The sequence below is a fragment of the Cherax quadricarinatus genome, chromosome 16, assembly GCF_038502225.1.
Source record: "Cherax quadricarinatus isolate ZL_2023a chromosome 16, ASM3850222v1, whole genome shotgun sequence".
NCBI classification, from domain to species: domain Eukaryota; kingdom Metazoa; phylum Arthropoda; class Malacostraca; order Decapoda; family Parastacidae; genus Cherax; species Cherax quadricarinatus.
This window is the reverse complement of record NC_091307.1, coordinates 28,473,578-28,495,013: the sequence shown is the minus strand read 5'-3', so window position 1 is coordinate 28,495,013 and position 21,436 is coordinate 28,473,578. Positions and strand designations below refer to the sequence as shown.

General features: G+C 38.7%; 1 protein-coding gene across 1 annotated transcript in view; it reads right to left on the bottom strand.

The window, feature by feature from the left end:
• Nucleotides 1-21,436, bottom strand: part of LOC128688914 (uncharacterized) — a 659,540-nt gene that overhangs the window by 548,875 nt on the left and 89,229 nt on the right. The window lies entirely within an intron of this gene.

The window sequence follows — 21,436 nt, the reverse complement described above, 5'->3', positions numbered from 1 at the left end:
CAATATTGGGACAATAGAGGGTTAAAATTTTGTGGGCAATTTTAGGTAAATTTGTGGGGTACAATATTGGGGGTAAAATATTGTTGGTAAAAATTTGGGGGAAAATTTGGGGGTAAATATTGGGGAAATTGTGGGGTACAATATTGTGGGTACAATTGTAAAAATTTTACAATTTGTGAGGTAAAATATTGTAAAAATATTTGGGGAAAAATATTGTGAGTACAATTTGGAAAAATTGGGGGGTAAATTTGAGTAAATTTTGGAGGTACAATTTTAAAAACCTTTTGTGGGTAAAATTTTTAGAACAATATTAAAAATTTTTTTTAAATTTTGGTACAATATTGTAAGTACAATTTAGACAATATTGTAGTAAAATTTTGTGGTACAATATTGTGGGACAATTTAGAGACAAAGTAAAATAAATTAAAGGGGGGTACAAATTGTGGGTACAATTGGGTAAAAAAAAATTGAATACAATTTTTCGTTTTTTTAAAATTTTGTGGGTATTTTTTAGGTACAATTTTGAGGGTAAAATTTGTTTTTTAAATATTAGGGTACAATATTGGGGGTACAATTGTGAGGTACAATTTTTAGGTAAAATATTGGGGTAAATATTGGGGGTACAATATTGTGGAAACAATTTGGGGAAAAATTTTTGATAAATAGTGAGGTAAAATTTTGTGGTACAATATTTAAATTTTAAATTTTGGGGGAATTTGTTACAATTTTGAACAATATTGTTTAAATTTGGGGCAATTTTTGGATCAATTTGTGGTTACAAATTGGGGGATATTTTAGGGTAAAATTTTGTGGAAATATTGTGGGACAATATTGGGGGGTAAATATTAGGACAATATTTAGAATTTTAGTGGGAGGTACAATTTGTGGGTACAATTTTTGGGGGTAAATTTGTGAAATTTTAAAAAGGGGTAAAATTTTGGGGTCAATTTTAAAAAAGGTAAATTTTTATTGAAGGGTACAATATTTTTTTGGTAAAAATATTGTTTTAAATATTGGGGGGGTCAATATTTGGTACAATATTGGGTAAATTTGGGGGTTTATTTAGGTACAATTTGGGGGTTAATTTTTGGGGGTACAATTTGGGTAAATTTGATACAATATTGTTTAATATTGAAAAAAATTGTTAAAATAATTTTTAATACAATTTGGGGTTTAATTTTTGGGGACAATATTGTGGGTAAATTTTTGGGGGGTACAATTTTGGGGAAAGGGGTACAATTTGGGGGTACAATATTGTGGGTACAATTTGGGGTTTAAATATTGTAAGTACAATTTTTAAAATTTTTATACAATTTTTGGGGTAAATTGTGGGGTACAATTTTTGGGGTAAATATTTTAAATATTGAGTACAAATTAAAGAAATATTGGATACAATATTGGGGTACAATTTTGGGGAAAATTTTTTTACAATACGTAATTACAATATTAAAAGGGCAGTGGGGTACAATATTGTGAGGTACAATATTGTGGGGTACAATATTGTGGGGTACAATATTGTGAGGTACAATATTGTGGGGTACAATATTGTGGGGTACAATATTGTGAGGTACAATATTGTGAGGTACAATATTGTGAGGTACAATATTGTGAGGTACAATATTGTGAGGTACAATATTGTGAGGTACAATATTGTGAGGTACAATATTGTGAGGTACAATATTGTGAGGTACAATATTGTGAGGTACAATATTGTGGGGTACAATATTGTGAGGTACAATATTGAGGTACAATATTGTGAGGTACAATATTGTGAGGTACAATATTGTGAGGTACAATATTGTGAGGTACAATATCAAATGCTTTCTTGCAGTTTAAGAAAATGCAATCCCCCTCCCCCCCTCTCTCTCATATTTATTAATTTATCACAGAACTCTCTCTCTCAGAGTGATCTACCACTCTCCTAATCACCTACGTTACCTTGCATGGTATGCATGTCACCTACGTTACCTTGCATGGTATGCATGTCACCTACGTTACCTTGCATGGTATGCATGTCACCTACGTTACCTTGCATGGTATGCATGTCACCTACGTTACCTTGCATGATATGCATGTCACCTACGTTACCTTGCATGGTATGCGTGTCACCTACGTTACCTTGCATGGTAGGCATGTCACCTACGTTGCCTTGCATGGTATGCGTGTCACCTACGTTACCTTGCATGGTAGGCATGTCACCTACGTTACCTTGCATGGTACCTACGTTCCCTTGCATGGTATGCATGTCACCTACGTTACCTTGCATGGCATGCATGTCAGTAATGTAGTCTGTGGTTCAACACTTCATGTCTACTTTCTTAAACAGCAAGACTACATTATTGTCTTCCAGATATCTGGCAACTGTCCTGAGTCAAATGCATTATTGTAGATTTTAGTTAATATATAGTAGTAATAATATAATAATAACTTTATTTCTACAAATATAAGGTATCCAGGCCTAGCTGACATCAAAGACATATTACAATATAGAAAGCCCCTTGTTATGCAGAGCATTTCGGGCAAATTAGGTCAGTTTTGTCCCAGGATGCGACCCACACCAGTCGACTAACACCCAGGTACCCATTTTATACTGATGGGTGAACATGGACAACAGGTGTCTTAAGGAAACACATCCTAATGTTTTCCAGCCGTACCTGGGATTCGATCTCCGGACCTCAGTGTGTGAGCTGAGTGCTCTAGCAATCGAGCTACGGGACGCCTAGTAGTAGTAGCAGGAACAGGAGCAGCAGCAGTAGCAGCAGTAGCAGTAGTTAGTAGTCGTCACTAGTTATCAAAGGCACTTGCCTAGACACTTGGCCTATGTCTTTGGTGTGTGTGTGTGTGTGTGTGTGTGTGTGTGTGTGTGTGTGTGTGTGTGTGTGTGTGTGTGTGTGTGTGTGTGTGTGTGTGTGTGTGTGTGTGTGTGTGTGTGTGTGTGTGTGTGTGTGTTCGTGCAAGTTCTAATATTAGTATGCGGGAACTTGGTAAACCTTCCTACCTGGTGGCTCACTATGGGCCACCCTGCCTCAGGTGGGTCAGTTGGAGTCCCATCCAGGAGACACCAGGAAGGAAGGGTCTGTGGCCACCGCCTCCTACAGGTAGTGACGCTAATCTCTTCCGTCTTGTGGTTCCTGTCTCTTGACCGCAGTCTCCTACAACTCATTTCCCTAATAACGCAGCTATTTAGGTGAACATATGTTAAATAACACTAAGTTTAGATTGACATAGCTAAGTTTTACTTATTGGGCACCACACACATACACACACACACACACACACACACACACACACACACACACACACACACACACACACACACACACACACACACACACATTCACTATATATTTTAACTGTGAAATTTAGGTCAAAGGAGAACAAAAGGGGACAAGTTTCCAGTAACCAGATGTTTGTTGAAGCACAATGAGACATGTGTTCTCTGCTTCCTTTCCCTCTACACCTTCATTCTCCATCATATCTCTCCTTCCTTCTATAATATCTATTCTCCCCTCCCTACATCCTCATTCTCTTCCCTCCCGCCCGTCGCCTTCATGATATTTATCCATACTTCCAACACAAACATCTTCCTACCTCCCTCCCCAGGCCCAGAATACCCATCCCTCTGTCATTCACCTCCACGCCTTCTATCTCCCTCCGTCCTGTTTCCCTAATGTCCCTCTCTCATCACTGCACCTCAGTGCTTTTCCCTCCATTCCTTCTCGAAATAGCCTTTCCTCCTCCCTACGTGTCCATCCCTCCTTCCTTTACCTTCTTTCTCTCTTCTTCCCTCCCCTTGCCTCCATAATATCCATCCCACTTCCCATCACTCCCACCCTCCTACCCTCTTCCTCATTCCCAAAATATCCATTCCTTTTCCACAGCGCATATGCCTTCTGAGAGAGAGTAGCTTACAACTTATACTGTCCACCAATAGTTTTAGGACTATTATACGGAAAGAGCTTCAGCTGAATAGCTATGACTTTAGACTGAGAGAAACTGACAACATTCAGTCAATCGATCATTATCGTTCATCATTTTATCATTGTATTTCTGTCTCCTCCAATCCACTGAACACATATTTAGGACTGAGACGTTCCCAGTAATTTAAATGTTATATTGGCTATTTGCGGGGTGAAAATGATCTTTGTATTTGTTTCAGCTTTGATATCTGACCTGCCCTGATAGGAACCTTCAACACTGAACAATACTCCAAGCCAGAGAGCACAAGTGATTTAAAAAAGCATCACAACTGGAACTATTTCCCTTTCTTTAAAAGTTCTCATTATGCATCCCGTTATTTTCCTGGCTTTTGTGATATTTGTCTTGTGTTCTTTGAAAGAAATATCATCTGACATTATTACACCTAGAACTCTCTCGTGTTTCTTTCATTCTGTTTGGTGATCTTCCATATCTAAGTAGTTGAATCTTGTCGGTGTTAAAAAATTCATGGTAGTCTTCCTGTTGTGAATATATATATATATATATATATATATATATATATATATATATATATATATATATATATATATATATATATATATATATATGTATGTATATGAATGAAAAGATGGGGTGGAAGGGGAAGTGGAATATTCAAATGGCTTCAGGAACAAATCCAAATATTCTTCCTTGAAGCCTTTTTATCCACTTCTCCGAGGCTATGATTCCCACAATTTACACCAGAGGTGGACCCCACACACACACACACACACACACACACACACTCACACACACGCAAACACAGACACACACACACACACACACACACACACACACACACACACACACACACACACACACACACACACACACACACACACACACACACGCACATACACGCAAACACATACACACACACACACACACACACACACACACACACACACACACACACACACACACACACACAAGGCTAGTTTCAGAGCTCAGGGGAATGTCGTACGAGGAAAGGTTGGGGGAAATCGGACTGACGACACTGGAGGACAGAAGGGTCAGGGGAGACATGATAACGACATACAAGATACTGCGGGGAATAGACAAGGTGGGCAGAGACAGGATGTTCCAGAGAGGGGACACAGGGACAAGGGGTCACAACTGGAAGCTGAAGACTCAGACGAGTCACAGGGACGTTAGGAAGTATTTCTTCAGTCATAGAGTCGTCAGGAACTGGAATAGCCTAGCAAGTGAAGTAGTGGAGGCAGGAACCATACATAGTTTTAAGAAGAGGTATGACAAAGCTCAGGAAGCAGAGGGAGAGGACCTAGTAGCGATCAGTGAAGAGGCGGGGCCAGGAGCTGAGTCTCGACCCCTGCAACCACAATTAGGTGAGTACACACACACACACACACACACACACACAATATATATATATATATATATATATATATATATATATATATATATATATATATATATATATAAATGCAATAAGTAGGTTGGTAGACAGCAACCACCCAGGGAGGTACTACCGTCCTGCCAGATGACTGTGTAACAGAAACCTAAAACTGTTTTGCATGATGGTAGGATTGATGGTCTCTTTTTCTGTCTCATAAACACGCTAGATAACAGGGATATCTTGCTACTCCTACTTACACTTTGGTCACACTTCACAGACACGCACATGCATAATATATATATATATATATATATATATATATATATATATATATATATACATACATACATCTAGGTTTTTCTCCTTTTTCTAAATATCTCGTGTTCTTTTTTATTTCTTCTATTGTCCATGGGGAAGTGGAAAAGAATCTTTCCTCAGTAAGCCATGCATGTCGTATGAGGCGACTAAAATGCCGGGAGCAATGGGCTAGTAACCCCTTCTTCTGTAGACATTTACTAAAAAAGAGAAGAAAAACTTTATAAAACTGGGATGCTTGAATGTGCGTGGATGTAGTGCGGATGACAAGAAACATGATTGCTGATGTTATGAATGAAAAGAAGTTGGATGTCCTGGCCCTAAGTGAAACAAAGTTGAAGGGGGTAGGGGAGTTTCGGTGGGGAGAAATAAGTGGGATTAAATCTGGAGTATCTGAGAGAGGTAGAGCAAAGGAAGGGGTAGCACTAATGTTGAAGGATCAGTTATGGAAGGAGAAAAGAGAATATGAATGTGTAAATTCAAGAATTATGTGGATTAAAGTAAAGGTTGGATGCGAAAAGTGGGTCATAATAAGCGTGTATGCACCTGGAGAAGAGAGGAATGTAGAGGAGAGAGAGAGAGATTTTGGGAGATGTTAAGAGAATGTATAGGAACCTTTGAACCAAGTGAGAGAGTAATTGTGGTAGGGGACCTGAATGCTAAAGTAGGAGAAACTTTTAGAGAGGGTGTGGTAGGTAAGTTTGAGGTGCCAGGTGTAAATGATAATGGGAGCCCTTTGATTGAACTTTGTATAGAAAGGGGTTTAGTTATAGGTAATACATATTTTAAGAAAAAGAAGATAAACAAGTATACAAGATATGATGTAGGGCGAAATGACAGTAGTTGTTGGATTATGTATTGGTAGATAAAAGACTGTTGAGTAGACTTCAGGATGTACATGTTTATAGAGGGGCCACAGATATATCAGATCACTTTCTAGTTGTAGCTACAGTGAGAGTAAAAGGTAGATGGGATACAAGGAGAATAGAAGCATCAGGGAAGAGAGAGGTGAAGGTTTATAAACTAAAAGAGGAGGCAGTTAGGGTAAGATATAAACAGCTATTGGAGGATAGATGGGCTAATGAGAGCATAGGCAATGGGGTCGAAGAGGTATGGGGTAGGTTTAAAAATGTAGTGTTAGAGTGTTCAGCAGAAGTTTGTGGTTACAGGAAAGTGGGTGCGGGAGGGAAGAGGAGCGACTGGTGGAATGATGATGTAAAGAGAGTAGTAAGGGAGAAAAAGTTAGCATATGCGAAGTTTTTACAAAGTAGAAGTGATGCAAGGAGGGAAGAGTATATGGAGAAAAAGAGAGGTTAACAGAGTGGTGAAGCAATGTAAAAAGAGAGCAAATGAGAGAGTGGGTGAAATGTTATCAACAAATTTTGTTGAAAATAAGAAAAAGTTTTGGAGTGAGATTAACAAGTTATGGAAGCCTAGAGAACAAATGGATTTGTCAGTTAAAAATAGGAGAGGAGAGTTATTAAATGTTGAGTTAAAGGTATTGGGAAGATGGAGGGAATATTTTGGGGAATTGCTAAATGTTGATGAAGATAGGGAAGCTGTGATTTCGTGTATAGGGCAAGGAGGAATAACATCTTGTAGGAGTGAGGAAGAGCCAGTTGTGAGTGTGGGGAAAGTTCGTGAGGCAGTTGGTAAAATGAAAGGGGGTAAGGCAGCCGGGATTGATGGGATACAGATAGAAATGTTAAAAGCAGGTGGGGATATAGTTTTGGAGTGTTTGGTGCAATTATTTAATAAATGTATGGATGAGGGTAAGGTACCTAGGGATTGGCAGAGAGCATGCATAGTTCCTTTGTATAAAGGCGAAGGGGACAAAAGATAGTGCAAAAATTATAGGGGGATAAGTCTGTTGAGTATACCTGGTAAAGTGTATGGTAGAGTTATTATTGAAAGAATTAAGAGTAAGACGGAGAATAGGATAGCAGATGAACAAGGAGGCTTTAGGAAAGGTAGGGGGTGTGTGGACCAGGTGTTTACAGTGAAACACATAAGTGAACAGTATTTAGATAAGGCTAAAGAGGTCTTTGTGGCATTTACGGATTTGAAAAAGGCGTATGACAGGGTGGATAGGGGGGCAATGTGGCAGATGTTGCAGGTGTATGGTATAGGAGGTAGGTTACTGAAAGCAGTGAAGAGTTTTAACGAGGATAGTGAGGCTCAAGTTAGAGTATGTAGGAAAGAGGGAGATTATTTCCCAGTAAAAGTAGGCCTTAGACAAGGATGTGTGATGTCACCGTTGTTGTTTAATATATTTATAGATGGGGTTGTAAGAGAAGTAAATGCGAGGGTCTTGGCAAGAGGCGTGGAGTTAAAAGATAAAGAATCACACATAAAGTGGTAGTTGTCACAGTTGCTCTTTGCTGATGACACTGTGCTCTTGGGAGATTCTGAAGAGAAGTTGCAGAGATTGGTGGATGAATTTGGTAGGGTGTGCAAAAGAAGAAAATTAAAGGTGAATACAGGAAAGAGTAAGATTATGAGGATAACAAAAAGATTAGGTGATGAAAGATTGAATATCAGATTGGAGGGAGAGAGTATGGAGGAGGTGAATGTATTCAGATATTTGGGAGTGGACGTGTCAGCGGATGGGTCTATGAAAGATGAGGTGAATCATAGAATTGATGAGGGGAAAAGGGTGAGTGGTGCACTTAGGAGTCTGTGGAGACAAAGAACTTTGTCCTTGGAGGCAAAGAGGGGAATGTATGAGAGTATAGTTTTACCAACGCTCTTATATGGGTGTGAAGCATGGGTGATGAATGTTGCAGCGAGGAGAAGGCTGGAGGCAGTGGAGATGTCATGTCTGAGGACAATGTGTGGTGCGAATATAATGCAGAGAATTCATAGTTTGGAAGTTAGGAGGAGGTGCGGGATTACCAAAACTGTTGTCCAGATGGCTGAGGAAGGGTTGTTGAGGTGGTTCGGACATGTAGAGAGAATGCAGCAAAACAGAATGACTTCAAGAGTGTATCAGTCTGTAGTGGAAGGAAGGCGGGGTAGGGGTCGGCCTAGGAAAGGTTGGAGGGAGGGGGTAAAGGAGGTTTTGTGTGCGAGGGGCTTGGACTTCCAGCAGGCATGCGTGAGCGTGTTTGATAGGAGTGAATGGAGACAAATGGTTTTTAATACTTGACGTACTGTTGGAGTGTGAGCAAAGTAACATTTATGAAGGGGTTCAGGGAAACCGGCAGGCCGGACTTGAGTCCTGGAGATGGGAAGTACAGTGCCTGCACTCTGAAGGAGGGGTGTTAATGTTGCAGTTTAAAAACTGTAGTGTAAAGCACCCTTCTGGCAAGACAGTGATGGAGTGAATGATGGTGAAAGTTTTTCTTTTCCGGGCCACCCTGCCTTGGTGGGAATCGGCCAGTGTGATAATAAAAATAATATATATATATATATATATATATATATATATATATATATATATATATATATATATATATATATATATATATATGTGTGTGTGTGTGTGTGTGTGTGTGTGTGTGTGTGTGTGTGTGTGTGTGTCGTGCCAAATAGGTAAAAGTTGCTGTTTTGGATTAAATAGCAACGCTTTTCTTGCCGAATAAGGCAAGCGAAAATTTGTGTATGAAATAATTTCACAAAAATCATTCTGAACCTAACGAAAAAATATATTTCTTTGTGTTTGTTTATTATTAAATTACTGTATTGATCTGTTTTCCCTGGAATGCAGGCGAGAATGATACATGATAATGTACAGCTGGAAATCCTAGAGGGATTGGTATCAAACTTGCACACGAAAATCACTCCCTATGAAAGCAAAAGACTCGGCAAGAGATGCAATATTCCCTAAATGAAAAGCAGAGGTGCCACGAATACACTGAGAGACAACATAATAAGTGTCAGGGGCCCAAGATTGTTCAACTGCCTCCCAGCATACATAAGGGGGGTTACCAATAGACCCCTGGCTGTCTTCAAGAAGGCACTGGACAGGCACCTAAAGTCAGTACCTGACCAGCCGGGCTGTGATTCGTACGTCAGTCTGCGTGCGGCCAGCAGTAACAACCTGGTTGATCAGACCCTGATTCACCACGATGCCTGGTCTCAGACCTGGCCGCGGGGGCATTGACCCACGAAACCCTCTCCAGGTATACTTAAGGTAACTTATCTAAAATATATTTAGTTGGATTAGGTTAAATTTAATTGCGCTTGTTATAAGGTGTTTTTGGTACAAAATTATTAATTTTTACATTAACATAAATTAAAAAAATATATCTTTAAATGCATAAGAGAAATTTTTAATAAGGGCTTAATTTTAAATGAGTTCTTGCTAATTGACCAGTTTTACGTATTTGGCACGATATATATATATATATATATATATATATATATATATATATATATATATATATATATATATATATATATATATATATATATATATATCAAAATTCGCAAATAAGCGGAACTATTTTCAGTTATTATTTCAGACCAGAGCAGGATCGAACCTGCGTACTGTGCATCAAAATGCAGTACTTATATCCCACAGCCAAACTCGTGCCCCGGAGCACCAGGTCTGAGACCAAATTGTTTCACATCATTCTGCTACATGCACTTGCCCACTAGAAATTTTTAGAATGCTGTATACAGCAGGAAGAGATGGTGTAACTTGAGACCTAGACTGGTGCTCCGGAAGAAGAATAAGTTCCAATTCCCTGAATCAACATCTCTTTACCAGCGTCAAGGCACCTCACATGAAGAAGTGGTGTGTTTGCCCGTCAGTATGAGGGTCACTGTGACCCAGGTCACGTTCCTGCAAACTATGACTAATCTCAGACAACTGCAGGTTTGCTCATTTTGTTCTTGAGAGACCAACAGTCGAGGTGAACTCGCACGAGTCAGGTCACGGCTGGAGAAAGTGATGAGCTTCCTTAATTAACGGAGTTTCTAAGAGCAGCAGTTCTTGCAGAGAGACCACGAGCAAGCTCCTCAGTTAATCACTTTTATTGCCTTATTTGTCACCTCTAATGAGGGTGGTTTAGGGGTGAGAGTCATTATCTCGCTGCATTATTTTCATTACCGCCATTAGACACTGATGTAACTGTTGTTGCAGCTCTTAATACACCTGATGGCGGTTAGTTAAATAATTACTAAGACAAACTGCATTCACGATAAAATTCACTCGCCTTGTAGAAAACATTTATTTATGAATGAAACACCATCAACTTACTTGTTTAGTTTCCCCGGGACAGGAGAGATACTGAGCAACATGAAGGAACAGGAAGAATACACTGAACATGAAATGGCATGAGATAGACACTTGACACGAAGGGGCAGGGAGGACATTGGGCATCACGAAAAGACAAGAAAGACACACCAGACAACGTGAAGGGGCAGGAGGGACACGCTGAACATGAGAGGGCAAGAGGGACACACTGGACAACATGAAGGGGCAAGAGAGAAGGTAAAGGAGGCCACATACTTGTGGGTGGAGGATAGGGGCGGGGCGGGCCAGCCAGTGTTCACTAAGCCGCCCTGGCCACATAAATCTGTCACCAGACACTTTGGGAATGTCACCATTTGACCTCTTCTGTGACTATCTTTGCATTTATTTCAGTAGACAAGATGTGAAGAAAATACCTACTGAGATAAGAACATTCTCATTCTGTTTAAAAAATATAAATTCTGAAAAATTACTTTAAATTTAACGGGAATTTATTACAATGATGATAAATAGCAACAAGTGGATGAATAAGACACTTGTACCGAACTTGAACATCTTTAACAGAGAGAGACGACGTTTATCTGGAGATAGTGAAAGTGGAGAGGTAATTTTAGGGTGTTCAGTCCCTTTGGCTTTGTAGAAGGTTTTCAGTTCTTTAGCTATGATTTATGTAGCCCAGTTCCTTCTTTACAAGGTTTAAAATAACCTTCTACACAGACAAAGTGTCTCATTACTAAAGGTATTTGTTTTATTCATTAACTTGTATACGCTGAATAATATTAATATAAAGAGTCTTGTCTGGACAACAACACAATGGAACATTGTTTCAGAGGAATACTTTTGCAACTCTATTGCCAACAACTGAGCTAACTTATGAGCATGATCGACTTCCACTACCTGGAAGAAATTCCGGGGGTCAACGCCCCCGCGGACCGGTCCATGCCTAAGCCTCACGATGGATCAGGGTTTAATCATCCAGGTTGTTACTTCTAGTTACAGGCAATCCAACGTACGAACTACAGCCCAGCTGGTCAGACACTGAGTATAGGTATCTATCCAGTTTCCTTTTGAAGACGGACAGCGGTCTTATTGGTAGCCTCTCATATGTATGACCGGAGGCTGTGGAACAACCTTGGGCCCTTTACAAAATTATATATATATATATATGTATATATATATATATATATATATATATATATATATATATATATATATATATATATATATATATATATATATGTCGTGCCGAATATATAAAACTGGTCAATTAGCAAGAACTCATTTAAATTTAAGTCTTTTCTAAAATTTTCTCTTATACGTTTAAAGATATATTGTTTTCATCTGCTGAGGACGCGGTTAACCTCCAAGAAGATATAAACAAAGTTTTCCAGTGGGCAACGGTAAACAATATGATGTTCAATGAGGACAAATTCCAACTACTCCGTTATGGAAAACTGGAGTAGATAATAACTAGAACAGAGTATACTACTGACTCCGGCCATACAATAGAGCGGAAAAATAATGTAAGGGACCTGGGAGTCGTAATGTCTGAGGATCTCACTTTCAAGGATCACAACAGTGCCACGATCGCACGTGCAAAGAAAATGATAGGATGGATAATGAGAACTTTCAAAACGAGAGATGCCAAGCCCATGATGATCCTTTTCAAATCACTTGTTCTCTCTAGGCTGGAATACTGCTGTACATTAACATCTCCATACAAAGCAGGTGAAATCGCAGATCTAGAGAGTGTACAGAGATCCTTTACTGCACGTATAAGTTCTGTCAAGCACCTTAACTACTGGGAACGCTTGAAAGCACTTGACTTGTACTCGTTGGAACGCAGGAGGGAGAGATATATCATAATCTACACTTGGAAAATCTTGGAAGGAATGGTCCCAAATCTGCACACAGAAATCACTCCCTACGAAAGTAAAAGACTGGGCAGGCGATGCAAAATGCCGCCAATAAAAAGTAGGGGCGCCATTGGTACACTAAGAGAAAACACCATAAGTGTCCGGGGCCCAAAACTGTTCAACAGCCTCCCATCAAGCATTAGGGGAATTGCCAATAAACCCCTGGCTGCCTTCAAGAGAGAGCTGGACAGATACCTAAAGTCAGTGCCGGATCAGCCGGGCTGTGGCTCGTACGTCGGACTGCGTGCGGCCAGCAGTAACAGCCTAGTTGATCAGGCCCTGATCCATCGGGAGGCCTGGTCGTGGACCGGGCCGCGGGGGCGTTGATCCCCGGAATAACCTCCAGGTAACCTCCAGGTAATGTAAAATTTTTTAATTTTGCTCCAAAAGAATCTTAGAAAACTTACCTAACCTTATTATAACAAGAACAATTTATTTTAGCCTAACCCAACTAAATATATTTTAGATTTGTTTACAATAATTTAATGCTAAACAAACACAGTAAAATATATTTTTTTCGTTAGGTTCAGAATGATTTTGGCGAAATTATTGCATGCACAAATTTTCACTTGTCCTATATAGCAAGATGAACGTTGCTATTTAAGCCAAGATCGCAAGTTCTGCCTATTCGGCACGACATATATATATATATATATATATATATATATATATATATATATATATATATATATATATATATATATATATATATATATATATATATGCAAAACAACCACTCTGAAAGAATAGAGAAATTCCAAGCGCTTTCGTGACTACTCACATTATCAAGGAACTATGTTCCTTGATATTGTGAGTAGTCACGAAAGCGCTTTGAATTTCTCTATTCCTTCAGAGTGGTTGTTCTGCATATTCTGAAATCACCTGTTTACTGTGATCTTATTGCATATATATATATATATATATATATATATATATATATATATATATATATATATATATATATATATATATATATATATATATATATATATATGTCGTGCCGAATAGGCAGAATTTGCCATCTTGGCTTAAATAGCAACGCTCATCTTGCCATATAGGACAAGCGAAAATTTGCGTACGCAATAATTTCGCCAAAATAATTCTGAACCTAACGAAAAAAAATAAATTTCACTGTGTTTGTTTAGTATTAAATTATTGTAAACAAATCTAAAATATATTTAGTTGGGTTAGGCTAAAATAAATTGTTCTTGTTATAATAAGGTTAGGTAAGTTTTCTAAGATTCTTTTTGTGCAAAATTATAAATTTTTACATCAACATTATTGAAAAAAATATATCTTTAAACGTATAAGAGAAAATTTTAGAAAGGACTAAATTTTAAACGAGTTCTTGCTAATTGACCAATTTACATATTCGGCACGACATTATATAATATATATATATATATATATATATATATATATATATACACACACACATCTAGGTTTTTCTTCTATTTTTTTCTTAATAATTCTTGTTCTTCTTTATTTTCTCTATTCTCCATGGGGAAGTGGAAAAGAATCTTTCCTCCCTAAGCCATGCGTGTCATATGAGGCGACTAAAATGTCGGGAGCAATGGGCTAGTAACCCCTTTTCCTGTAGAAAATACTAAAAAAGTTAAAAAGAAAAACTTTATAAAACTGGGATGCCTTAATGTGCGTGGATGTAGTGCTGATGATAAGAAAGAGATGATTGCTGATGTTATGAATGAAAAGAAGTTGGATGTCCTGGCGCTAACTGAAACAAAGCTAAAGAGGGTAGGTGAGTTTCAGTGGGGAGAAATAAACTGGATTACGTCAGGAGTATCTGAGAGAGAGCTAAGGAAGGGGTAGCAATAATGGTGAAGGATCATTTATGGAAGGAGAAGAGGAAATATAAATGTATAAATTCAAGGATTATGTGGATTAAAATATGAGAAGCATGCGAAAAGTTTGTCATCATAAATGTGTATGCACCTCGAGAAGAGAGGAGTGTAGAGGAGATAAGGATTTTGGTACATGTCAAGCGAGTGTGTAGGAACTTTGAGCCAAGTGAGAGAGTAATTGTGGTAGGGGACTTATATGCTCAAGCAGCAGAAACATTTGAAGAGGTTGTACGTAAGTTTGTGGTGCCAGGTGTAAATGAAAATGGGGACCCTTTGACTGAACTTTGTATAAAAAGGGGTTTGGTTATAGGTAATACATATTTTAAGAAAAAGAGGATAAATAAGTATACAAGATATGAGACAGGGCGTAATAACAGTAGTTTGCTGGACTATGTATTGGTAGATAACAGACTGTAGGGTAGACTTCAAGACGTACATAGGGCCACAGATATATCAGATCACTTTTTAGTTTTAACTACAGTGAGAAAAACATCGATACCATGCCTAACCCTTCTAGGGTAGGGTAGGTGCCTGAGCCCGAGCTTTTAGCTCATACGACTGTCATTCCCATTTGCCCCCTTGGGGCGGGGATGGCAGACCAGAGAGGCCTAGCTTGTGGCTAGGCCTGGGGACAGTTGGTCCCAAAGATGAGGAGGTACTTGTGCCTCCTCCCATGGGAGACTTAGGTCTCAGACACTCACTAAAGAGGGAGCCAAGGTCTGGCCACCACTTGGAAAAGGCCCGGGTCGAGAGAATACCGGCGAATCTTTAATAGTAATAATAACTACAGTGAGAGTAAAAGGTAGATGGGATACAAGGAGAATAGAAGCATCAGGGAAGAGAGAGGTGAAGGTTTATAAGCTAAAGGAGGAGGCATTTGGGTAAGATATAAACAATTATTGGAGGACTGATGAGCTAGTGAAAGTATTGGCAATGGGGTAGAAGATGTACTGGGTAGGTTTAAAAATGTAGTGTTAGAGTGTTCAGCAGAAGTTTGTGGTTACAGGAAAGTGGGTGCGGGAGGGAAGAAGAGCGATTGGTGGAATGATGTAAAGAGAGTAGTAAGAGAGAAAAAGTTAACATATGAGAGGTTTTTGCAAAGTAGAAGTGATGCAAGGAGGGAGGAGTATATGGAGAAGAAAATAGTGTTTTAGAGAGTGGTGAATCAATGTAAAAAGAGAGCAAATGAGAAAGTGGGTGAGATGTTATCAATAAATTTTGTTGAAAATAAGAAAACGTTTTGGAGTGAGATTAATAAGTTGAGGAAGCCTAGAGAACAAATGGATTTGATTGTTAAAAATAGGAGAGGAAAGTTATTAAATGAAGAGTTTAAGGTATCAGAAAGATGGAGGGAATATTTTGAGGAATTGTTAAATGTTGATGAAGATAGGGAAGCTGTGATTTCATGTAAAGGGCAAGGAGGAATAACATCTTGTCGAGTGAGGAGGAGCGAGTTGTGAATATGGGGGAAGTTCGTGAGGCAGTGAATAGAATGAAAGTGGATAAAGCAGCTGAGACTGAAGAGATAAAGATAGAAATGTTAAAAGCAGGTGAGAATATAGTTTTGGAGTGGTTGGTGCTTGTATTTAATAAATGTATGGAAGAGGGTAAGGTGTCTAGGGATTGACAGAGAGCAGGCATAATTCCTTTGTATAAAGGCAAAGGAGACAGAGGGCAAAAATTTTAGGGGAATAAGTCTGTTGAGTATAACCTGGTAAAGTGATGGTAGAGTTATTATTGAAAGAATTAAGAGCGAGACGGAGAGTAGGATAGCAGATGATCAAGGAGGCTTTAAAAAGGGTAGAGAGTGTGTAGACCAAGTGATTACAGTGAAACATATAGGTGAGCAGTATTTAGATAAAGGTAAAGAGGTTTTTGTTGCATTTATGGATTTGGAAAGGCGTATGACAGGGTGGATAGGAGGGCAATGTGGAAGATGTTGCAAATGTATAGAATAGGAGGTAGGTTACTGAAAGCAGTGAAGAGTTTTTACGAGGATAGTGAGGCTCAGGTTAGAGTATGTAAGAGAGATCATTTCCCATTAAAAGTAGGCCTTAGACAAGGATGTGTGATGTCATCATGGTTGTTCAATATATTTATAGATGGGGTTGTAAGAGAAGTGAATGCTCGGGTGCTGGCAAGAGCTGTGGGGAATAAAAGATAAAGAATCTAACACAAAGTGGGAGTTGTCACAGTTACTCTTCGCTTATAACACTGTGCTTTTGGGAGATTCTGAAGAGAAGTTGCAGAGGTTGGCGGATGAATTTGGTAGGGCATGTAAACAAAGAAAATTGAAAGTGAAAATAGGATAGAGTAAGGTGACGAGGATAACAAAAAAAATTAGGTAACGGAAGATTGGATATCAGGTTGGAGGAAGAGAGTATGGAGGAGGTGAATGTATTCAGATATTTAGGAGTGGACGTGTCAGCAGATGGGTCTATGAAAGATGAGGTGAATCACAGAATTAACGAGGGGAAAAAAGTGAGTGGTGCACTGAGGAGTCAAAGAATTTTGTTCATGGAATGGACATTCCATGGAATGGAATGTATGACAGTATAGTTATACCAATGCTCTTATATGAGTGTGAAGCATGGGTGGTGAATGTTGCAGCGAGGAGAAGGCTGGAGGCAGTGGAGATGTCATGTCTGAGGGCAATGTGTGGTGTGAATATAATGCAGAGAATTCGCAGTTTGGAAATTACGAGGAAGAGCGGGATTACCAAAACTATTATCCAGAGGGCTGAGGAGGGGTTGTTGATGTAGTATGGACATGTAGAGACGATGGAAGGAAACAGAATGATTTCAAGAGTGTATAAATCTGTAGTGGAGGGAAGGCAGGGTAGAGGTCGACCTAGGAAAGGTTAGAGGGAGGGAATAAAGGAGGTTTTGTGTGCGAGGGGCTTGGACTTCCAGCAAGAATGCGTGACCATGTAGATAGGAGCGAATGGAGAGAAATGGCTTTTAGGATTTGACGTTCTGTTGGAGTGTGAGCAAGGTAATGTTCATGAAGGGATTTAGGGAAACCGGCAGGCCGGACTTGAGTCCTGGAGATGGGAAGTACAGTGTCTGCACTCTGAAGGAGGGGTGTTAATGTTGCAATTTTATAACTGTAGTGTAGGCATGCCTCTCGCAAGACAGTGATGGAATGAATGATGGTGAAAGCTTTTCTTTTTCGGACCACTCTACCTCGATGGAAGACGGCCGATGTGTTAATAAAAAATAATATGTATGTATGTTGTGCCGAATACGTAAAACTTGCAATTTTGGCTTAAATAGCAATGCTCTTGTTGCCAAATAAGGCAAGCGAAAATTTTTGTATGCAGTGATTTTACAAAAATCCCTCTGAACCTAACGAAAAAAATATATTTAATTGTGTTTATTATTACATTACTGCAAACTTATCTAAAATATATTTAGTTGGATTAGGCTAAATTAATTTGCGCTTCTTATAATAAGGTTTTCTAAGTTTTCTAAGGTTCTTTTGGTACAAAATTATTAATTTTTACATTGGCATAAATGAATATTTTTAAACGTATAAGAGAAATTTTTTTAGATAGGACTTAATTTTAAACGAATTCTTGCTAATTGACCAATTTTTATCAATCCAGCACGACCTTATATATATATATATATATATATATATATATATATATATATATATATATATATATATATATATATATATATATATATACTCTTCAATTCTGAAGAGTACTTTCCGCGTGGTCTGAGGTAATCTGGTTATTTAAAAGTTTTATTGATTCTGAGCATGTAGTTAAAGAGCTCAGCATAGTGTAAATTTTCCTGGTTGGATATTTGTCCTGCATTGAGGGATGATATTACCCAAGAATATTATTCTAGAGGAGGAACACACATGCTATGATGAATACCTACACTTGTTTTTTTTTTCTAGCTTTTAAAGTTTGCATAATAATTTTCTTGGTGTTAGACAAATTTGTTTTGGTGTGACGAGGAAAAGGCATATATACAGAGCCAGGTTTTACTGTGATGTTTTTCTCTCTGTGTACAGTGAATTGGTCTCTTATTTATTCCCCTTATTCTATGAAAGTGTTATGTATTTTGAATCATGTGTTTGGTTTAGTTTTCAGTTCTTCCTTTTAGATGCAGCTCCAATCTGTCACTACTGAACACTTGCCTTTGCCCACCAGAAGACTCACTGTATATACATACATTCGCCAACAGGTGAATATATAACCATATGTAATTATATGAACAAATATACAAAAAGATCATGAAAGAAATGTCTTGTGTACAAAATAAACACAATGAATGGTATTAAACTTCTGAGCTTTGTTCTAATTTCTCAATCATTTCTGCTTCTCATTTTTATATTTGACACTGACAAGCACATAAGTCATAGCACGTAACATCTTTTGCTAATAACACCAGAATCTTCATGAGAGTGGCATCCGTCGAAGACAGCCAACCTTCAGGCAAACATAAGTCTCTCAGTAGACCTCAGATAATAACATGATGTTTAACGAGAGCAAGTTTTAGGTGCTCCGGTACCGAAGAAAGGAGAAAATAAATACTGTAACAGAATACAGGGAAAATTCAAAGCATTCAACTGAGCGAAAATCCCATGTGCGAGACCTGGGAGTAATGATGTCTTAAGATCTCACATTCAAGCATAACATTGTTATTGCTACTGCAAAGAAAATGGTAGGCTGGACAAATATAACTTTTAAGACAAGAAATGCTGAGCCAGTGATGATACTCTTCAAGTCACATGTTGTCTCCAGGCTGGAATACTGTAGTATAATAACAGCCCCAGCTCAGCTGGAAAACTTACAGACAACTGTAACTGTCGTTATTCATTCTAATTAAACATCTCAGCTCTTGGGAACGCTTAAGAACCTTCAGCTATAATTCTTAGAATGTAAACGAGAAGGGTGTATAATAATTCATACCTCAATTCTAAAACACTGATATTCCATATGACAACACCACTTGGCAAACGCTTCAAAATATCTCCGCTAAAGGAGGGGCGTGACGGTACTCTGCAGTAACAGAGAACTATCGTCAACAGTGTCTGGCCAGCCAGACTGTGTTTCGTATATTAAACTGCTTGCGACTAACAGTAACAACCTAGTTGATCAGTCCTTGATCCACCAGGAGACCTGGTCTGGGACCGGGCCGCAGGGGCGTTAACCCCCTGAAACGTCCTTCAAGTATCCTTCAAGAGAGCTCAAAAGAGTGCTAGGAATTTTAATACCATCCACTGTGGTATACTGAACTCACAAATATGTACATGCATCCAGATACTCACTCACCAACACACACGCACACACACACACACACACGCACACACGCACACACACACACACACACACACACGCACACACACACACACACACACACACACACACACACACACAATGTGCTAACCAATATGGTAAGAGAACACTAGTTATCGGTGTAAAAGAAAGTTTCGCTCATAACTTTGGCTTTATTTAGTCAATGTGTGGGCCAAACTTTATATTTACATAAAAGATATATTTTGTAAAAGTGCTCTCTTACAACGAAAACATTTGTTAATTGTAATTCTTGCTCATTAAAGCAAGACGATATATCTAACTAGACAGGTACATGTGTGACACAAATATATGTCTTACTGATAACATTTAAGTTAAGTGGTTTAACAGAGTAAACAAGGGAAGTGGTGGAACATAGTGAAAGAAACAAGGACTGTTAAGATCATATAGTTGTTGTATAATACAGTGAGGATAATTAACATTAAAGACAAGCAGTATAATACAGTAAGGATAATTAACATTAAAGACAAGCAGTATAATACAGTGAGGATAATTAACATTAAAGACAAGCAGTATAATACAGTGAGGATAATTAACATTAAAGACAAGCAGTATAATACAGTGAGGATAATTAACATTAAAGACAAGCAGTATAATACAGTGAAAGAAGCAAAAGTTAATAACATTAAACACAAGAAATAATGTAATACAGTGAAATACGTAAGGTTGTAACAATTAACTACTATGTAGAATTACATACTCATACACTAAGTGTTTTATCTTGGCTGGAGTTTAATGATGTCTTAAAGTGAAAAAGTGAAAGATGGAGCTCAAAGGTTTTTACATTCACAGAGTCGTACGTAATAGCACATATGATTACACAGGTACACCCCAGCTGTTTGCCAGGTGTACTGGGTATATTACATAATCAAATCATATAGTCTACATATTAAACAACTCAGGATTTTATAATATTCCATTTAGGAAAAGATCTATAAACTTCAAACTTTTTTGAAGATAATTTCATTAACATGATAAAGCTTTTATTAACCGAATTATTGTGACGATAAAGACTTTTGCTGTTTGATGCCTTTGACATCTACTTCTTGACTTGATGTCTCTTTTACCTAACAAGAAGTGACAATCATGTGAAGTGAATAGTGCTTACTTTCCTTCCATGGTAAGGTGGCTTACCACCCCCCATGGTAAGGTGGCTTACCACCCCCATGGCAAGGTGGCTTACCACCCCCCATGGCAAGGTGGCTTACCACCCCCCATGGCAAGGTGGCTTACCACCCTCCATGGCAAGGTGGCTTACCACCCCCCATGGCAAGGTGGCTTACCACCCCCATGGCAAGGTGGCTTACCACCCCCCATGGCAAGGTGGCTTACCACCCCCATGGCAAGGTGGCTTACCACCCCCCATGGCAAGGTGGCTTACCACCCCCCATGGTAAGGTGGCTTACCACCCCCCATGGCAAGGTGGCTTACCACCCCCCATGGTAAGGTGGCTTACCACCCCCATGGCAAGGT